The sequence below is a fragment of the Girardinichthys multiradiatus genome, chromosome 21 (genome assembly GCF_021462225.1).
Source record: "Girardinichthys multiradiatus isolate DD_20200921_A chromosome 21, DD_fGirMul_XY1, whole genome shotgun sequence".
In the NCBI taxonomy this organism is placed as follows: Eukaryota; Metazoa; Chordata; class Actinopteri; order Cyprinodontiformes; family Goodeidae; genus Girardinichthys; species Girardinichthys multiradiatus.
In genome coordinates, this window is record NC_061813.1 from 4,360,034 (window position 1) to 4,382,767 (window position 22,734).

Consider the following 22,734-nt stretch of genomic DNA (forward strand, 5'->3'; position numbering starts at 1 on the left):
TCAAACTCCAGTCTACTTGTTTGATTTCTTAGGGTTTAAAGTTTAAAAGAATACATAGGAGTAGAAAGGTACACAAGGTGATTTCAGATTACTAAGAGATAAAATATTGGAACATTTATCAGCATTTGGATTATTAAAGAGGGGTTCTAGTAATTTTTCTAATGTTTCTCCCCAACTCTCAAAATTTGAATAGGCCAAATTAAAGAAAATGAGATTTGTTCTTTTTGAAACACTATGTGGGAAAAAGTCCAGTTTGGAGACAAGCTTCTTATCTTAATTTCTGATTAAGTCAAACACTGCAGTTTTGTTTAGTTTGGGTATACCATAAAAATGTCAATGCCGACTTTTCTAATTTTCCCTCGGGGATCAATAAAGTATCTTTGAATTTGAATTGAATTAAATTAAAATACTTATTTGCATTTAACCTGAAATTCTGCAATACAGCTGCGATCAAATTGAGCCAAACAAAAAGAGAATTATAACAATAACTCTCAGGATTGTAGTTATTATTACAGAGTTACAGTACAAAGAATTAGCAAAAGGTTTCAGCATCAGTGAATTTTGATTCATTTAAGAGAAAACTGTTGCTGTGCTTCTAAATACTTTGTGGACTCATCTTAAAAAGGATCCTGAATATTGTCATAACAAAATTGATCAATTATAGCATTAAAAGATATGGCTGAGAAAACATATTCTGAAAAGAGATTGTTAAAAATTTCTTTTAATTCTTGAAGCTTCAAATTTGGCCATTTGTCTGTCTTTGATGTTTTGTCTTTGTTTTGTTGGAATGAATGTTATATTATATGTTGCATGAAACAATAATCCATGTTTAGAATAATGTTTCTAAATCCCAGATTGATTAAAACTTTGAGTTTTCAGGAGAGTTAAGAAGCAGCTTGTTTCTGAGGCTGCCAATCAGAGGTTAGTTCTGCCTGACTCCGCCCACCTACCAGGTTGGTTCATGCCTTTGCTCCCATGGTAATGCTCAGCACCTCCCTTCCTGAGTTTTAACACTGTTTAAGAGACAATAGAATCAAAATGCTTGTAGTGATTGTTGCCTTAATAACATGTTTTTTTGGATGTAGGATGACTTTTAGATTGATGTGTTTTACTATTAAAAGGTTAATGAAATAGTTTAAACTAGTTTGAAGAATTAGTTTTACATACAGAATCATTGGTAATTTATTAGATTGAAAGTTTTCCCTTGTGCCATTAAGCTAGCTGACAGTTCAAGATATGCCAAAAGTAAGGAATATATTTCTGATAAAGAATCAGTTATGATTTCATACTTGGTTGGAATTATTTATTAGATTCGAATTTGTAGGGTTTATGCATCTGAATTACATTAGATGTCCATTAATCTAAAACTTTTCTTCATAAAAGACAAATCAGGATGATATGTGACTTATTTCTAAGTGAAATATTGATGAACTGTACGACGACTGAAGTTTGTGTTTTGTTGTTAATGGAACTGAGTTACAGTTAAAAACATCTGGATTTTCTTTATGCTGCTTTTGTTAAATTCATAGTGGCATGTAGTTATGTCAGAATTCATTTCTTTGGTTCTATCTAATGTGATCTTGGTTACTAGAACTTTCTTGTTTAAACCTTTTGCTGGATTGTCGCATGGGTTGGACCCTGCGCCAAAAGGGGGGAATGTCAGAATAAAGTAACATGGAAATATTTCCAAGATCAATTTTTTTCCACATCTTTGTGTGAAGGTAGGATGTTGTTTTACTGTCAAAACCTGTCCACTGTGTTTTCTCAAGTTTCACAGACAGTGAAGGCTGCATTACCAGAAACAGCCACTTCCACCCTCCAGTCCTGATTCCTGGCGGCTGGATTCTGCTCAGAGAATTTAGGAGAAGACACCGGAAGTCCAGGGCTGGAATGGCCCATATCAGATCCTACTAGACACCCAGGAAAGCTGCAGGAAAGCTCCAGCTCCTCCAGCTTCATCTGGCTTCCAGGACACAAGTCATCTTTCAACTGGATCATCCACGGCTTGAAAGGTTTGAGGACAGCGGACCACCACAAGACAAAGAACTGTAAGCTAATCACTGGCGAGTGATTGAAGAGGTGGTTGAAGAACACTGTTCTTACAAGGGCACAATAATCCCTTGGGCAGTGCAACGTTATTTCAGAATCTACTTAAGGCCATCGCATTGCTTGAAAGTTAGAAATCATAAGGTAATTTGCCTCACTGCGCACACACCACAGTGAGACACACATAGAAAACATACAGAGAAGACCTCTACACATTTGCACATAACCTTTCTCTGGATGATGGACTGGCGACGTCTGCAACAGAGAGACAGTCAAACATGCGCCATGATGCTTATTTACCTTAATTTCTTAATATTTGGTGGCTACTAGGAGCTCCTTTGCCTGGACAGCGAGGGTCAGCCAAATTCTTTTCTCCCACTTTGACAGCGAAACTGACTCTGAGGAAGAAATCTTGGATGCTTTTATTTTACTTTCATGTTTATTGCTTGATATCTATCATTATGGCACAAATTTGAAATGTGTTCATTTCCGCCGATGTTATAATTTGTTTTCTTTGAGGAAAAAACTGTTTGCTTTCAGTATCAGAAGGAGTTGTAATGGAAATTATTTTATTAAGTGTTCCAAAGTGTATGACCTTTGGGTTACCTCACTCCCCTGAACATCTTTTAGTGGTGGAAGCTGTAAAAGCCATTATCAGAAGTTTAATGGTTAAGGCCATTTGTTAGGGTGATGCCTTTGGAAGAGCAGATGTTGTTCCTAGGTAACCTTCTCACCTCTGAACCCGAGAACGGTCTAGGGTCATAAAGCACAACCTCTTTTAAGTGGTGATAGCACCCATATACTCTTTAAATATTGTGTGTAAATGTTGACACCACACTAAACCCAAAAGCAGATGATTATGATGACATATTGTAAATGAATATATCTTCCATGCCTGAGTGTATTCATAATTGTACTTCATAAAATGACCTTATAGCAGACAATTGAAAGAAGTTGCTGTTTAAGTGAAGTGAGAAAAAGTGCAATGATGATATGAACAAGGCTTGTTTTAATTCTTTTATTTTTTATTCTTACATTTTGTTTCTTTGCTTTATTATTGTTTTACTCTGCCATGATTGGTGGTCGTCTGGCGGAGGGTCCGTGTAAGTGTTTCCCACAAAATAATCTGTTTTCCGTCCTGTGGGTTTGTGCTTACACAGAGTGTTTCATTTTACATGTATTTACTCATGACTTATTCGTGATAAAACAGGGGGGAACTGTTAGGGATTTAATGACTTTTTGTATTGTTTATCACTCATCTAAGTGCTTTTCCCTCCTTACATGTTGCAGGAGGGGAGATGGTCACAAGAATGAGTTATGCTTTTATTACTAGCAGCATCTGGGGGCTATACACCAGGTGCCCACTTCCCACCTCCTCTGTTTGTTTATAATCAAGACAAACCCTAACCTTTCTGACCCCACACACACACACACATACACCCCCACCCTGAATGATGTTTGAACTGTGTGTGACCAAGCATTTATAAATAAAGAGAGAGGGGGCTAATACTTCGTAGTCTGTAGTGCACAGCTACCCTTGCAAGTAAAACTGACTCGGTGTCTTTCCTTACCTCTGAGTTGATTAAATAATACCTATCATAGATTCTCACCAAAGGCAACAAAACTGTGATGGCAATTAGGACAGGAGGTGTTGTGGAAGGCCTCTGACCCAACACCTCATCCATAAGGACAAACCAGGGCCAAGTAGCAGCAGTGGGCTTTTCACTCCCTCTCCTGACCCTGGATACCTACAATCCTAAAGTTAGATGGAATAAAAAAAAAAAGAGTTGACTAAACAGAGAAACCAATAAGACTTTTAGAAATATTTTTTTTATTTGTGTTTGACATGAGAACTTCTGAACATACTCTAAATTCTTTTTTTTTTTTTTTTTCAAATTGTCCCACATTGTTTTGGCCTGCAAAGGGGGTGACCTTCCCCTGTTGGTCCATCTTCTCCAGAATTGTCCTAAACCGAAAGAAGTATGTTAATCACTGGATGGATATTTATGAAAGTTAGAAAGATAGAGGAGTTATTGAAACTGGACAGAAACTGACTGCAAAGAATGTTGTTATTGTACCTCCCAAGCCACGGTGGCAGAGTTTTTAGCTCCAGTAAAAAGGTGGTGGTTCTCACTCCTGAGCTTAATAAACTGGCCCGTCTGCTCCTTTGTACCTAACAAACATCTTGCTTAATATCAGAGCAAAAATAAAGCCTTTTTTAATTTTCACATTTGTCTTAATTTGAAGAAAATATTTCTATGCAAATGTCTAAAACAAGCTCTTTCAAACTTTTCACTTCTTTACTGAGATTCACTTACATTTGGAGGTGTATTCCTCGTCGGGTTTACCTGAAATCAGAAATTATAATGATAACTGAATTATAATTAACTTTTAAAACATATAGCACATTTCTTCATTAAAAATTAATATTGAAAAGCTTATTTATTCTCAATCACACTCTCCAGCGATACAGTTGGATTACATAAAACTGTCCATTTATTCTGGTTAACCTTAATATCACCTGAAATATTAAATCAATTTTCAGTAACAATTAAAATAATAAACTGTTAGAAATCACTTGTGTTAAACGTTCACTGTGATGACTGCCAGCGGGAGCTTAGTGCCGATAGTCCGGTCAGATCTCTACCGGGCTAGCTGGCGAGGCGAGCCAGTTACTACGCCGGGAACGGAAAACTTCGAACACGTCGGAGCACGTTTGAAATTAAGCGATGTCTAGATAAATCAAGCAGATATTTCATCTACATAGTTATATTCCCGCACTAAAAACATTGTAGAAGTTAATTTGTGTCACAGAAAGTGTAATTTTCCACAATTTACTCACAGCTTTTGTTGCTATGGTCCGCCATGGCTTCCCCTGCTTGACCAATCCGCTTTGACCCGCAATGAATGATGGGAAATGATGGGCCACGAAGGATACTCACAACCCATCCTTCAAATCGGGCAAAATAAGGACACATTTGTCGGCAGCATTTGCTCGGAATGATTTATGAATTGGGACAGCCTTCGTCGCCACGCTGTATCGTAATCGGCCTACAAATACGGCCTTCGAAGGATGCAGCCCCTGAGGCTGACTTCCGGGTCAGCCTCAGCGTTGGTACATTCCCTTTCCGGTTGATTTTCTGAAATGTAAAAGTGTTTTCTGAAATATAAAAGTGTTTTCCCAAATGTAAATTTGTTTTCTGAATTGTAAAAGTGTTTTGCACCCCCCGGCCAGAAGTGATGATTTCAGATTTATTTTTATTGAGATTTAAGAAATTCAATTTTAACCAGGTTTTTATGTCACTTGGATAGATAGAAAGTGTCTTAAGTCACTTTGCACCTTTTAAGTTAACAGGCAGATAACCCTGGCTATCACCAGGAAAACTATGGAATAGGATGCTATACTTTCTAAAAATACAACCCAAGGGCAGCAAGTACAGATTAAATACAAGTGAACCCAATATGGACCTCCGAGAGGCGCCACAAGTGAGAGGAGACATATAGCAGAAGTATATTTTCCCATATAAACAGAACAACTTCTGTTGGTCCGATAGGAATGGAACACAGATATAAATGTGCCTTAGATGCCAACAAACCGCTCGAGTCATGACAATTGTATGCGAACAGTATCAAAGGCAGTTGTTCATCCGTTTCTAGAATCAATAGTTAAAAGAATGGGATTAAAAACTCTTAGAATATATTGTACAGTCAAAAACGTGACCTGTGGACTGAATAAAGAAACTAACCAAAAAAAAAAAATGTTGGTCTTAGAATGTTTGAAAAGGTTTCAAGGCACTATCTACAAAGGTTCTAAAATTAACCCATTTTTTGTGATTCTGGGTCGTAACTTTTCACAGGTTTCAATATAAACTGAGCAACATAAATGACCCCAGAATTTTAGCTTTTCCTACACTGTCGCCGTCTTCATTTTTACCTTACAGATGTGATGTTGGCATGATTTAATGCTGTTTTAGGTGATACCATTTTGACGCAGAACTGTTTTGAAAATGTGGCCAATGTACTAACAATGGTGTCTCAGCTAATCTGCCTTCCCCCAAACTGCACATCAGAGTGGTGAATGCAGATTACTGTAACCTTTCATGAAGATGTTGATTGTGGAAGCTAATCTCAGTCACAATGTCAAGTCATGCGATACAAATGCCATACACAACACATTCCTTGCTGTTGCCCTCTGTGGTCATATTGGAATTTGATTCTCAGTTTATGGGGGTCTATGAGTTTTCAGTGGGAGCTTCATGGGCTGCTTTCTCTGCATGGATAGTACACAACATAGGAAGGTTGATGCAACCTTTAGATGGAAAATGTAGCAGGACCAGGGCTGCCATTTAATGTACAAAATGTTTTCAGACAATTTCAAACAATTCATTCAAAAATTTGACCTTCTTCTGCTTGAACGTTGGAGATTCAGGAGTCATCGACTTCTCTTTAGCCAACTGGAAACTTGTTTCCTTCTATTCGTGGATACATGGTGGTTCCAGTTTGGTTTTTCTGTACATAATTCTTTTTTCCAGACAGTTTATTACAATTTGCTGAAAAACTAGCTTCTCAAAGTTTTTTTCTGTCCTGGATTTGTGATGTGTCTCTTTGGTCTAGGATGATGTTTCCGTTTCCTGATAAAAAAGGAAGGAACACAGTATGGCAGAAAAAAAATAAAGAAGAAGGCACAGAAGGAAGGAAGAACGGATGTAAGAAAGGAAGTAGAAACTGTAGGGGAGAAGGAACAACAGCAGGCAGGCAGGCAGGAGAAATATGGAGGTAAGTACAGAAGGAAGGAAGCATAGCACGAAGAAAGGAACAAATGAAAAATGGATGTAAGAAAGTCAGAACTAGGGAAAGTGAAGGAAAGATGAAAGGAACAAATGATTAAAGGAATAAATACAGGAAGGAAGGAACTCATTAATAAAAGAAGATAATCGGATTAATGGATAGACGAAAATTTTAGACAATATGAAAATAATTAAGTTTGGAAAAACAAGCCAGACCTGGAACAAAAATCCACTTTTCCCTTCTGCCCCGCGGAATGTTTGGCTGTGAAATAAATCATCACAAAGCATACTATATACGTTGTTTTTTTTTTTTTTTTTGCTTTTTTACAACTAAGTAAAAATAGCTGGAAGTCCGTATTCCATATTTTTGACAGCGATTGTCCAAATTCCAGAACATCTTTCCAAGTAAAACTAACAACTCAAAGGAGAACCAAAAATATAAGCGACACATAACTGGCTAATTTCTGCTTGCATCAACCTCCAGCGCGACCAGGCAGAGATTTATCCCCAAAACTACAGCAGAGCACCTGGATTTCAACCTAAACACATACAGACGCTGCTGTTCCTTACCGGCCCAGTTCGTTGCCAGGGATAACGGTGAAGTGCTCAGTGAAAGGTTCCGTCCTGATGGAGGTTTGGATTTCCGAAAGCAAGCCGCTGAAAGAGCGAGCCTGGTTCAGTCCTCGCGCGGCAGCAGCATTTGAGGCAGAAACCGGGCTTGGGTTCGGCTGGAAGCGAGTTCTGCTTCTCCTGTTCCCGGCCCCAGGGCATTCGGGGATCATGGCGCGGTTCGGTTCGCGTGCTTCCCTGAGTCCAACTTTTACAAAACAATTAAACTATCCCGTTCACTAAACTATGAGCGGCTGCTCATGGAAACATGGGTAAAACTAGCACTGCCTGACAGGCTGGACGGTAAACGCCAGAGCACGGCTCGGAAATCTGCCACACGCCAATTCTGAGCGGCTCATTTCGGTCAAGTTCCTACAGAACCGCTGCAGCCTGCTAGACTAAACCAACTTTGTCCAGAGATACATAGCGGAGCTGGTGGTGTGCCTGCTGTTACCATGGCAACTCAGGTTGATAGACAGGTGTGCTCACCAATTAAAAGTCGGCACAGTGATGACAGGTCTTCTCTTTTTATGTCAGTCGTAAAGTTTATGTATTTCAGTAACTCAGTTCACTAAGTAAAACCCATTATATAAACGAATTGCACTCAGACTGATGTTTTTAAGCCTTTATTTTTGTTAATTATGATGAATTTCCGCTTACAGTTAATAAAAACACGACATATAGGCATGGCTTAAGGGTTGGGCAGTAAGTAATGTTTTAACTCAGGAGCATTTAACAACATTCACAAAAAAAGTATTTTAATAACAATATGCAAAGTGTCAATATATGTCCAATTTGGTGACCAATTCCTGTCTTCTTAGGGCTGAGTTAATCAGACTTTGTTGGCTGCTTTTTCCCAGCCTGCTTGTGAAAATATTCACAGTGGGATAAAGCTCTTGGGAAGTTTCCTGAAAACAGGTCCAAAATCTTGAACTTCTGATCTTCGTGCTACTTTGCTATCTCTTAAGCCTTCTGACACAGAGCTCGGCCATGCTGGAAAATCCCAAAATCTGCACTAAATTCTTCCTGGATTGTTGGAAGAAGTTTTTTTAATGGCATTTTGATTCCGTTCTTTATTTATGGAAGAGCTGGGAGAAAAACCCACTCCTTCAGGTGAGCAGCAACCCTTGCTTATCCTTGCAGATCTGTAGGGGTGTTATTGGCCAGTGGCTGATAGGCAGGGTACAGCCTGGACAGGTCCGCCAGTCCATCACAGGGCAAACAGCCACACACACATACACTTAGAGTAACCAGTTAACCTATTATTTAAATACACGGTATAAAAAGACACATTACCTTTTACACACTGTGTGACATTAAATCAGAACAAATCGTTTGTTTTCTGTTATGTGTTTAGTGAGGAACATTTTAATTTAGAGGTATTTGAGTGTGGAGGCAAACCTGTGACAGAGGCTTTATACATAGACAGGTGCAAAGGAGGGCAACTCTGTTGCTTCAACTGAATAAAATGAAACATAATATGCAGTCCTGACAGGTGTTCTTTGCTCAAGAATAAAAATTAAGAAAATATAAATAAGGCCCTAAGTGCCCTTGTTGTTCCTCTATTTAATTGATCTGCATCACTGTTAATCAAATGTGTCTCAAATAGCAACTTTCCTACCCATCTGCCGTAATCAGCTTATTCACAAAAGGTGCATAAAAAATGCTAAAATGAATTCACTTTTAGGGTTTCCTCTCATAATGTTGGCTATATTTGGAGAGTGTCTGAGAGTAATTTCTAACACTTTAGCTAAATAGTATTAGCAGGCAATTTCTGTAGTTATTTAAGAAAAAGTTAGCATAGAATTTCAAACTTCTGAAAGAGTTGTTTAAGTCATTAAACTGCAGATTTAGAGGCTTAGATTCACATGCTAGCTTCACCTGAAACTGCTGTGATTTGATGTTTAAACAGCCTTGAGTACTGTAAGTAGACCCGCTGATTGGTTGTTGGATAGTTCTTCCTTTGTGAATACGCCAAGCAGAGGCAATACCTGATAGACACAAAATTAATAATTGTTTTAAAAGGCTTATTAATGCCTTTTTCTCCATAACCAGGCCTAGTTCTATTTATATTTTGCATCCTCTTGATGACCAGGCATGATTGTGTAGAAAATGTGCAAAGCAAGAGGAAGGAATACACAGCTGTTAAGAAAGTTTTAAAGGAGAAAGGAATATTCTTTCACTAACACTGTTCTTTTCTTCTTTTTTTGGTAATGGACAGATTTGGGTTATATGATAATTTTATGCCTTCTATCCGGCCTCTATTATTCTCTAACAGCCAGAATAAAAGTTAAAGGCATCTTATCCTCACCCATAACTTTGCAACATGGCTGCAGTCTGGGCCGTCATTTTCAATTTATTCAATTTATTTGTGAAACCTATAGTCCAAAAAGGAGCGCGTTTGGCAGAGGTGGAGTACAAAATCCATCTGTATGCTGATGATGTAATGGTCACACTTGCAAATCCAAGTAAAGGTCTACCTTTACTTACACAAACAATGAAAACATGATACTCATGTTCTTAATATGCACAAACACAGGTTTGGTTAATTTACCATACCTTCAAGCAAAGGTTATTAGCTAAATGTCAGACTGAATTTGAATTTCTCCGTTGTTTAAGTACTTATGAGTAAACTCGCATAAAGATTTATCACAACTATTTGCAGTAAATTCTAACAATATTACCAGGAAAATGTATGAGTATGTTCATTGGCGGACCCTTCTCTCCTTTGCCTTTGGCAGCAAAATTATATCAAATAAAATGAATATGCATCCCAGATTACTAGTTCTTGTCACTTCCTGTAGAAATTCCACAGAAACACTTAGAAATGGAGCAAGCATATTTCAAGTTTTATCCAGGCTAAAAAGAGACAGATAGCAGTAGATGATGTAGAGAAGTGCCATGGCAGAGCAGTGAAAGATCAGGAAGTCTGCCGACAGCAGTGAGGAGGAAGAGGACCATGAGTAGAAGAGAGTCCAACCCCTCTCAAGGAGATGGATTCCAGAGCCCACGCTGTGCGTGGAGGCGAGCCCGACTATTTCTAGTCGATATCTCTCGACCTCCCGCACAAGATCAGGCTCCTTCCCCCCTAGCGAGGTGACATTCCATGTCCCTAGAGCCAGTCTAAGTATCCGGGGATTGGGCCGCTGAAGTCTCCACCTTCGTCCGCCACCCAATCCTCTTTGCACCGGCCCCTCACGGTTCCCCCTGCAGGTAGTGGGCCCACTGGGGGATGGCCTTGCGTCTCTCATTTGGGCTTGGTCCGGCAGGGTCCCGCGAGGAGCAACCTGGCCACCAGGCGCTCTCCGGCGAGTCCCGACCCCAGGCCTGGCTCCAGGCTGGGGGACTTCAACGCCCACGTGGGAAACGACAGTGACACCTGGAGAGGCGTGATCGGGAGGAATGGCCTCCCCGATCTGAATCCGAGTGGTGTTTTGTTATTGGACTTCTGTGCTAGTCACGGATTGTCCATAATGAACACCATGTTCAAACATAAGGGTGTCCATCAGTGCACTTGGCACCAGGACACCCTAGGCAGGAGGTCGATGATCGACTTTGCTGTCGTATCATCAGACCTTCGGCCGCATGTTTTGGACACTTGGGTGAAGAGAGGGGCTGAGCTGTCCACTGATCACCACCTGGTGGTGAGTTGGATCCGCTGGAGGAGGAGAAAGCCGGACAGACTTGGCAGGCCCAAGCGCATAATGAGGGTCTGCTGTTAACGCCTGGCGGAGCCCTCGGCCAGGGATGTATTCAACTCCCACCTCCGGGAGAGCTTTGACCAGATCCCGGGGGATGTTGGAGACACAGTCCGAGTGGACCACGTTCTCCGCATCTATTGTCGATGCTGCTGCCCATAGCTGCGGCCGTAAGGTCTGCGGTGCCTGTCGCGGCGGCAATCCCAGAACCCGGTGGTGGACACCGGCAGTAAGGGATGCTGTCAAGCTGAGGAAGGAGTCCTATTGGCTGTGGTTGGCTTGTGGGACTCCTGAGGCGGCTGACGGGTACCGTGAGGCCAAACGTGCTGTGGCCCGGGCTGTGGCAGAGGCAAAAACTCGGGCCTGGGAGGAGTTCGGTGAGGCCATGGAGAAGGACTACCGGTTGGCCTCGAAGCGATTCTGGCAAACCGTCTGGCGCCTCAGAAGGGGGAAGCAGTGCTTCGCCAACACGGTTTATAGTGGGGTTGGGAGGCTGCTGACCTCGACTGAGGACATTATCGGGCGGTGGAAGGAGTACTTCGAGGATCTCCTCAATCCTGACATCACGCATTCCGTGGTAGAAACAGAGGCTGGGGACTCGGGGTTGGAGTCTTTCATCACCCAGGCTGAAGTCACCGAGGTGGTTAAAAAGCTCCGCGGTGGCAAGGCTTCGGGGGTGGATGAGATCTGCCCTGAGTAACTCAAATCTCTGGATGTTGTTGGGCTGTCATGGTTGACACGCCTCTTCAACATTGTGTGGCGGTCGGCTCTGCCAAGAATGGCTCTGCCAAGAATCTAAGAACAATAAAAAATTTTACCCATAAAATTGGAGCCTCAAAGATTACAAAACACATCATTTGTGTGACTGACAAAGTTTTTGGCCATGACTGTAGATTCTCTAGCAGAACTTCATAGGAATTATAGTGAAATTTCTTTAAAAGGAAAAATTCTTCCATGGTTGGGGTGATTCATAAGTTTTTCCATGATAATCCTGATTGTGCATGTAAAATAAATCACCAGAACAGCAGCACAGTAACAAAATGATCATTTTATTAATGTTCATAAACAGTTATATGGTATGGTGGAGCATTAGCACAGCCTGAGTATTTAGCAACCCATTGTCACTCGTTTTAGAACTGTACCTTTCAAAATTCTGTACAGAGATATACAACAGATTAAAGCAGAAACAAAGGATTTTGCAAGCTTCAGCCTCACCTCATCCATTTAGTCGTGTTTTCTTTACAGATATGTTGTTGAATTCTGATTTCGAAAAGTAAAATGAAAAATAAATGAATAAATGGATGATGCTACAATTATACATCCCTTTACCTTTCTGTAGAAATGTCCTGTAGCTTATTCAAATATTTATTGTCAAAGCATTTACAGGTCAATGATAGTGGTAATAACTCTTTGCCCACAAAGTGTTCATGACATACAATGTATGTATTCAACATATGAACATATCAAAAACAAGACTTTTCTTTATACGTGGTCATCAAAGAGCAACCATCAATCTCTCTCCAAAGTACAGAATACCCCAGCTGGATAAATAGTGAAAGCTGTGACAAAATTAGACATCTTTGACATACAAGATGCAGTAAAAGCCTCAACAAAGCAACTGAAAATACCTGCAGTGAAAGCAGTGAACAACGGCAGTGGAAATCTGTGAGGTGAATACAAAAACAACCAATTCGGCCAAAGATAACAAGAAAAGACAAATAGACTCCAAAATGAAGGCAAACTCCTCATGAGGGTCCTACTTACATAATCAAAAACAGAGCAAGGAAAACATTTCAGGACTTCCCCCAAATATATATACAAGTAAGTAGAAAAGATTGTAAAACATAAAGCGAGCAACAGGATTAGAGTTTTTTTCTTGTTGATGTACAGCAGATGTGGATGGATAAGGCTTCGACAGCCAACAATCACAGCAAGAAAGTGAATGTGATTTGTAAATGAGCTTTTCCCACTTTTCACAAGTGCTGGAGATAAATTGAAACATGACATAGCAAAATATTTCAAATATCATTTTCTCACTTTCCAGTAGTCCTAATTTTTAAGTGCCAACACATTTCTGTTGCTAATCAGCAAAATAAAGCTCCCTTCACTGCCAGCTGCACTCAGGGCAACATGTCACATGATACATTTCTGCACAAAGTGCTAATTTGAAAAAATCCTGCTTTGTGTGTCCACATTTGTACACAGCAACAACAGCGTGGTTCAGGTCAGCAAAATGATTGTCATCATGCTAAAAACAGTGAGATTTAGTTGGGTTAGTCTCTGGCCATTAGAAGAGCTTATGAAATACCTTATTAAAAGAAAACAATATTAACGGTAGGCTGTCAGCCATTCTACCAGCCTGACTAAAGGCCTGTCTGGGACAGCTGAGTTACACTGGTAAGAAACTTTGGTTCTACAGCAGCTCAAAATCATAAACTCCATTACAAAATTCTCAATGTTTACATTTATATGAATGAAAACATGTTTGGCACCAGGATAGGCACCCAGTTGGAATAGTCCAGTTTGATGGATATGTATAGAATTAGAATCACACTGCTCAATTCTAAAATGTCTGGTGCTGTTTTGATTGATGTCGGAGCTCATGTTTGGATGTGAGGTTGCTAAATCGGTTGTTGTGAATGGCAGGTTAAATACTGGAAAAAGTGCATTTTCTCCCTTTTAGACTGCCACTTCCACTGCAGACTGTGACTCTGAAAAACTGCTTGCACTCTACAGGATATAATAAAATAAACATCCTTGGAAAGAATACATACTAAAAAAGACAGCACTGCCACCTGCTCTCTCACCTGATGGCACATCTGTAATCCCAGTGGTGGTTTATTTCAGGCTCCTGGAAAACAGATGCCTTTTCTTTCTGTTTGGACAGCTTGGACTCCTGCTTTACTTGCACTGCTTTACTTGCACAATGATCACCTGCACTGTTGTATTGCTCTTGCATCTTATACTGCTCTATATTTACTCTCACTCACTTAAAACTGTGCACATATATTTATATTATATTGTAGATATGTTTATACTGTTTAATTTGTACTGTATTGCACCGACTACGCCAAAACAAATTCCTTGTATGTCCAAAAACGTACTTGGCAATAAAGCTTTTCTGATTCTGATTCTGATTCTGATTCTGTTTTTACTGACTTTCAGATGCTCCAGGAACTGCATGTTACTCTGTCCCCGCACTTGTGATGCACTGATGTCCTCTGGTGCTGCTTCTAGACATGCTAGATGTTTATAAACCGCATTATTTGCTTATCTGGATGTGTGCCAAATTATGTCTTAAACTGCAACCATTCCTTCTGGGTGTCTATGTGGTGCTAAGATTTTATATCAATAAATACTTTATAACATGTTGCCATGGTACTGTACACCTTATGTAGCCACCAAAGCTATAAATGATTCTTCAAAATATCATTACCTCTTTGGTTTTGAATAAGGTTTACCCATTTGAAATCTGTTGGCTTTTAGTTTGAAGGCAAGTATTTCCCATACTTCTTCCTAAAAGACCTGGCTCTGAAGCTATTTATTGTAAGGGTGGGCGATGCTGGGAATATTGGTATTAATATTATACCAAGTAAATACAAGGCTAGCATTGCCAATATTAATACCAATACTTTTTACTTGTAAAGTGATGATCGTTGAATAATTTTGCAATTTTGCCTTTAGTTAGTTGATTATGATAAAACACATTAGTTTGTATGTAGGAGTCTGCAGAGTGGTTTGCAGTGTTGCCAAATTAGCACAATTGTTGCTAGATTTTCAGACCCCCAGTTGAGTTTTATTCAAAGAAATCACCTAGCAGCAAGTCTAGCATGTTTTTGGTAAACTGTGACTGAGCTGAATCTGTTAGCACACGCAGCAGCGGGCCACAACAAGCTGCCGAGGGGTGCAACAAAAGAATCAATCTCATCATGGTAGTACCGATCCGAGACCGGAATGGGCTAATTTTAAGTTATAGCTAATCACTGATTTACCCAGCAAGACATGAGGTGGAGGTTCACTCTAATGAGCATCATCAGGGTCATGATGAGGGACTTTCACCTGAGCTACAGGTAAAGTTAAATGATGTGGCTGTGATAGAAAACAGTAGTAACCGCTTCTCTGTGAGGTTCTAGCCGGATTTGCATCATAATGTGAAAATATCTGGTCCTTTACTTCAGTCAAAATAAAAGCATTTAATCCTAACATAGCTGAACACAATAAAAGGTCCTTCAGGTCAGCACATTGCATCTTATTGCTGCAGCCGGTCTTATAGTCTAGTTCTACATGTAGACAGAAAAATAAGTGTTGCTCAATAAACCAGGAAAATATCTCCTGGTGCCAGTAAGACGTAGTAGAAACTGCAAAGGTAAGCCTCCCTATTCTCTTTCATATCTTCTGTGCTGATTCTAAACATACAGCTCTGGCTTCAAAGATGCAGTATAATTGAGAAATAAATCATAGCAATTAATTACAGGTGGACCATTAATTAACTATTTTATTTTTCTGAGTTACACATGAAATATTATATAAACTAAACTAATTAAACAAGGATACAGATTTACCGAAGGTGAGACATACATACCATATGTATACAGTTATTAATAACTGTAATATTAGTACTGATAAGGTTTGTCATTTATTATTTTTGGCAGGCCAAATTTCTCCAGAAGTGGAATGAAGGGCTGAAAAGATGGCGATTAAAGGGAACAGGTTCATAAAAGAAGGAACAATTTTAATAAAATGTTTCGAAAGCTCTTGGCATAATAAAATAAATGTGTTTTAGAATTTTACCATTTGACAAAGAATTTGGAAAATCAACCTTATTCCACTTTCCTTTTTTGAAACATAAGTGTAGGAGCCATTTATGTTCTTGGTGTTGGGTTATAATTTGAATTATTTTATTTGGTTTGTTTTGGGTGGTGTTTTCACGCTGGTTTACACACTGACCTGTATTTCATTCTACCACTGGTGTCGGTGTGGGGTGAAAGTTATATAGGTGCAGAAGGAGAAGGCACAAGGTTTGGGTGAGGGAAGGTCCTACGGTTTTACCGCTCTATTGGCCAAGTTTAGCTTTTATTGGTTGTCTTGTGTTGTGTTAGAGCTCAGTGGATTAAACAAAAGCTGTTCAATAAATGGGAGCATTCCCCAACATATTTGGTAGTCTAGATATTATCTGTAAGCGCATTGGAACCTGGATTCGCCCAAACCCAGAAGCGACCAAAAGAATGGAACTTGATGGTCGCTACAATAAGAATAAAGACAATGGAGCCTCAGGAGTGGAACACTTTGATGAGAATGTAACATTAAAAAAGGTAATTTTTGTAGATGACAAAAGAAGCACATTTATCTGGCCCAAAGTAAACATCTCTAAGTTTAAGAAAAACTTTTGTCAGCAAAAATTCAGATTAAGTTCTTTTCTAAATACCTCAAAATGTGTATTTGCTTGAGCAAAATGTTTTTTCATCAGGCCTAAACTCTTTTTCTCCTTGTTCTTCATTCAGCTTCTAACAAAAATTAAAAGTAAAATTATTGCAAACCTTTTTTGTTTGCTTCACAATCATTTACATTCAGTCTAAAGCCAGCCGAGACAGAGAACTGGTACAATATGTCCTATATTATTAAAATTTTAATTACCTATAAATTGTCTTATTGAAATCTAAATATTTTGGATTTGGGCTAAAGCCCCCAATGTTTTGAGACCCTAAAAACGCCCCTGCGCCCACCCCTAATTTATTGGCAAGTTTGAACAATTGGTAGCCACGCTGTTTGGTGTAGCTTTAAAGAGGTAATTCTGTGACTGCTTCTCCTTACCTGACTGCGTTTATGACTCAGCCCCACAACATAGATTGGGCTGTGAGGCTTTTCATCATATGTTTGTTACCAGATTTAGAACAGACCTGGGTAAGAGAGCATTTAAACATGTTAACCTGGAGTGATTTCCAGAAAGAGTCCAAACTGACAGAGCTAATGACACTTGGTTAGCTAAAAGAACTGCTAAAAGACCACAAAGAAGAGCGCTTTATTAACTGAAATTACTTTTGAGTCAGTCATGTTAATAGCTGTCTTTATTATTTTATGCTTTTAAAAATATGAATTGTTAGTTGTTGATACTTGTGATGCTGCTGTCTTGCCAGGTCCCTCTTGGAAAATAGATTTTAAATCTCAAAGAGGTTTTCAATGGATAAATGAAGTTTTGGTATTATTATTATATTGCCAAAATGTTTACTCACTCATTCAATTCCCTGAATTGGCCACGTGGCCACGTGTATAAAGTTGAACAGCAATGCATGCAGACTGCTGCTACAAAGATTTGTGAAAAAATGGTAAACGCACATTAGCTCTTTGAGTTCCAGTAGAGACGTATTCTCTGGAGAGACAGATCAAACATTTATGTCTGACAATAAAATGCACCAGTCTTGGTTTAGCAGTTGCCAGGAGAAAACCGCTTGTCTGACTGCATTTTGCCAAATTTAAAGTTTGGTGGAGAGGGGATTATAGTGTGTGGCAGTTTTTCCAGAGCAGGGCTCAGCCCCTGGCTCCAGCAAGAGAAACTCTTAATCCTTCATTATAGCAAAACATTTTTGGATAATTTCATGCTTGTAACTTTGTGGGAAAAGTTTGGGGATGGCCCTTCCTTTTCCAACATGACTGTATTTGGAATAAATTAAAGCAGAGACTAAAACCCAAACCTTCTCACCCAACAGTAGTGTCTGACCTCACAAATGCTCCCCTGGAAGAATAGTCAAGTATTTGTATAAACACACTCCTAAACCCAGAGTAAAGCCTTCCCAGGAAGGTTGAAGCTTTATTAGCTGTAAGGATGGGCCAACATTATATTATAGATAAAGAATGGGGTGACACTGAAAACTAATCATTGAAAACAATGCATGGACATTTGTAACTAGAACAGACCCTGAACAAGTGGAACCAGATATGTTTTTGTTTCTTCCAGGCCCTCTTTGTTTACATTTTGGAAAATGCAACATGATTGCAGAATGGTAAAGTTACTTCTTCATCATTGCAAATACCATTAATAAAGACTCCTGATATCTTAAAGGTTGTTAAAGCATTAAACAATTATTAGGCATGATGTATAAAACAAGTACTCACTAGAGTGTCGAATGACAAAACACAAGCATAAATAGGCATATCAAATACCTGAAGCAAGACTTATCTTATGCCAGTTCTGAAACCCAGTAACCCCACAGACCACATCTGAGGCAGTAAGTTACTGAGAAACAGTTCCATGACTCAGATAAACATGTAGGCAAAAATCTGGGAATGTCACTGTCAGAGACAATATCTTTGTGGAACATGTTGGAGTAAAGATCTCGACTATTGCATATATTACACTGCTTTGTCCACGAGCCTCCATAGATGGGTGGTTTATATCACAAGGTAAGACTTGTTTAAGTATGTCCATTATTTCTGAACCTTTGGACATTTACATGCTGCTTTGTAAAAGTTCAAAACATCCAATATCGTGATGAGTAACATGTTGGAGGACCTGCTCCATGTAGAGAGCATCATCAGTCTGAGAATAATCAGTCATCAGTGGAAGACTATAACATGAATACAAACAGTTCCCATTCAAACAGCAAGTCCAAAGAAGTTTAAAGGTGAAGCATCACTCAGCATGGTGACATGTTTCTGAAGTCCCTGACAGACAGCTTAGGGCGGTGCACAGGAACATTCGTAGCCATCAGCAAATCATGAAGCGCCTGCTTACTTGGACGATGTGATCCCCCGAGTTTCCATAGAAGGTCACAGAAGCCCTTTTGTGGAAATGATGGCTGCTTTTATTTACAGGGACATGACATCATGGCCCCTTAAGAAGCGCTTAGAGGAGAACTGTTGTGGAGTTAGGCTGTTCTCAATACTGCTGTTCTGTCAAAGACAAGGTCAATCTCCAGTTGCTGTTCCCTATTTTGACAAAACTAACAGAGATTCAGAATAAGAAGCTGCATATCTAGCTATAGAACTTCCTGCATGATATCAAGTCTTCGTCAGCACATCAGCTCAATCCATTATTGTGTTTGTTCAGTTTGTAGCCATCAATTAAGACTAACTATAGATGGTGATATCAGAAAAGCCTTGGCTTATATGGACCTTCATTTCTGTCAAAATAGGAAGCGATGAGCAGGAGTATCACCATGAGTGTGAACCAGAAGACATTTTTGCAAGAGGATTAAAATATGAGAGCTGCAAATAAAGCTTGATAGACAGCAGACCATATTCAGGATCGTCATTAATCCTTATAAATAAAGATTCAAGTTCCCAAATTGAAAACGTACGCTGTTGCATTTTCACGTAAATGAACCTCAATATACTAGTATTTTGCCTTTTAATGAATATTGTTGAATTATACTATTCTGCATCATACATTCAGTTCATTCTATGATGTTGCTCCTTCCAGTGTTACTGGCTATTTGCATGCAACCTTTTAGCACACTGACGAGACTTAAAACACGATGTGATGGCTAACTGAGAGCAGAAGATGAGAACATGAATGGATGGCTTAACCTGCAGGTATGTTAGATCATTCCCACATTTTCAGGAATTTATTTCAGGGTGGATTTTTGGCCATCTCTGATGAGCCTTTTAAGATAAATTAATCAGAACCCATTTTTTTAATAAAATGAAATGCGTGTTTGAAATTATAAACTAATTAGTTCCTTTTATTTAGATTGTGCAGCTGTAAACACCTAAATCAACCCCTAAGTAAATGCGGGGCACTATAATTGCCAATGGAAAAATGTCACTGTGATGCTGAAATTTTAATTACACCGCTGAGCACATTATCCCTGCTCTGCAATGAAATCAGAATAAAATGAACACTGATCAGGGCGTCCTTTTTATAAGAGAAATCTGAAGCTCTGCATATATGTTGGCTTGGAGTTTACATCATCTGTTGCTAGGGAAGAGTAATGTTTCCACGTCCGATCCTTGTCGCCACATATTTTGACTAATAAACCACATAAGGTTCTGTATTGATCCAAGAACTTAAACTTGAATTCACCTGAAGGTTTTTGCAATAGCAGTCTGTTATTAGTGTGTTCAGAATTCTTTCATCTCCTTAATTTTAAGCATCTTTCAGTAAAATTCAATGTTCTGAAATGTTGCTAGGAAGAGTAATCTTGTCATGTTTTTTTTTTATATTTTTGTTTGCAATTCCAATATTTTTTCTACCCTCTAAAGTCTTTTGTAAACCATAAAATTATTTATATTGAATTAGAATTGATCACATCTTTTTTGAATATTAAAGATTAATTCCAACACATTGTAACAGGTTTGTTTGAGGGATATCTTGTTATTACATTATTACATTATGTAGTTATATACATTATGTCCTGTTTTTTATACCACTGTTAATTACCATGAGTCTGATGCATTTTGGTTCATGCAAATAAAACTCCCTTATAAAAACCCATTCACTGGGCAAACATAGACTTAAATTAGTGAACTGTGAAAAGCCAGTGTGGTGTTTCGCTACCACTTGTAGAAACACAACTGTAGTCCTGCTGTGGCTGCAGTCAGAAACCTCCGTACATGAACTGATAGACTAACAGTGACCTACATAGATCCACGTCACCAAACTTCTGTTACACTTCACAAATCTTTACCAGACTTGGAAACAATGTGGGCTGCTTTTCTTCCTTCAGCTTCCAGGCCCAGCCAGTGGTACACCGAGAGGGGGCACACGTATATTTCTATTGGTCACTCCAGGCCGAAAGTGCTTGTTTCCTCCACAGCGATGAGCAGTTTCTCATACAGCATGGTGTATGAGGGGTATGGAGGCAAGTCAAGGCGGTTAAAACAGGTGTGAGCCCTGAGAGACAGGATTAAAGACAGACAGGAGAGCTAGTAGTCAGGCTTTTTATTCATTCAGAAGAATCTACGTGATCATTCACCATTCTCAGAATTACACACTGATCATGGAGCTCAAACAGCTTCACAGACAAACTGTAGCAGTGCTTTATCCTCAGCAGTAAAACCTGATGCCCCTGCTTTGTTTTGCTGAGTTAACTCAATTCTGACCTACAGTTCATAAAACTGATGTTCTACTCTAATGTCAGCTGGACTGATGTTAGTTCTAAACAATGTCAGAGCAGTCAAACTGCAGCTATACGGTTTGTCCCCAATGGGTTCCTATTTTAAATGTCAAATGAATCAAGAACCTTCTTCTCAGTTCATTCACCTGCTCCACAGCTTAATATACAGTGCCCTCCAGTAGTATTCACACCCCTTGAACTGTTATACATTTTGTCACATTAACACTACATATGTATTTTATTGGGATTTTAAGTGACAGGCCGACAAAAAGTAGCACATAATTGTGAAGTCCCAGGAAAAGAATAGATGGTTTTCAACTTTTCTACAAACAGAAATCTGAAAAGTGTTTCAGACATTTGGATTCAGCCCCCTTTCCTCCGATACCCCTACTTAAAAATCCACTTCAACAAATTGTGTTCAGGAGTCACCTAATTAACAGCTAGAGTGCAGCTGTGTGTAATTTGATCTCAGTATAAATGCAGACGTTCTCTGAGGGCCTCAGACATAGCTGGAAATCCTGAGGGCGACACAGGGGATATGACCACAATTCCATAAAGATGTCCCCCAAAAATCATTGTAAACACAAATAATAAATTGTAAACAACAATGTTGTAGTAATGTTAAACGTAATATATGTTTAATAAATACTTGCATTTCATTTATAATTATTCAAAAGTACTTTATAACATTATAAACAATATTATAATAACAATGTAATTATAACATTACAATGTTATTATAACAACATTATTTAACATGCTGAGGGCTCAGCCCTACAAAGAAAGTTGCAAAGGAGCAGGAAAGAGAGAGAGAGAGAGCTTTATGTCCCCCCCAGGAATTATGCTCTAAAATTTTCCTGTTGATTGTCCCCCAAAAATGAAATGGGATTTTCACCCCTGGCCTCAGAGGTTTGTTAGAGAACATTAGCGAACAAACAGCATCATGCGGACCAAGGAATGCAGCAGACAGGTATGGGAGAAAGTTGTGGAGGAGTTTAAACACATGCCCAACCATCTCTACTGACGAGCGCTGCAAGGAGACCAATGGTAGTTTTGGAGGAGCTGCAGAGATCCACAACTTAGTTGTGAGAACCAGGTGTGAGAATAAGTTTGCCATACATCAGGTAGGGGCAACAACAAATGTGGAAGAAGGTCAGACAATACCAAAGCTGTACTCTGTGGCCTACATGCAAAATACAAACACTGCATATCTTTATGAACACACCGGCCACATGGTGAAACATGGATTCATTTCGTTTTTCAGTTTTATTGCTTTTTAATGTTATTCAGATAATTTAGTTATTTCATCTGTACATTTGTTTTGTTATGTTTTTACTGATTTTCACTGGATTTTAGTTTTTTTAATGTCTAGATTTAATGTGCAGTCCATTAAAATTTTAATAGTTCTGTAATGATTGATTGAAAGCACTTTAAAAAATAAATATAGGATTTTTATTATAATTATTATCTCCAGCAAATGTGGTTTGGCAAAGTATTGACTTAGAGGTGCTGAATACAAATGCACACCAAAGATTTTATTCA

At 39.1% G+C, this 22,734-nt stretch overlaps 1 protein-coding gene and 1 long non-coding RNA gene across 2 annotated transcripts in view; both read right to left on the bottom strand.

The window, feature by feature from the left end:
* The window catches only part of LOC124857913 (E3 ubiquitin-protein ligase HECW1), a 210,636-nt gene that overhangs the window by 33,999 nt on the left and 153,903 nt on the right, over window positions 1–22,734 (bottom strand). The window lies entirely within an intron of this gene.
* LOC124857914 lies at window positions 4,201–7,530 on the bottom strand. The gene is made up of 3 exons (XR_007035714.1): window positions 7,404–7,530; window positions 4,365–4,394; window positions 4,201–4,234 (listed from the first exon to the last, which is right to left on the bottom strand). It is a non-coding gene; the product is annotated as an uncharacterized LOC124857914 (long non-coding RNA).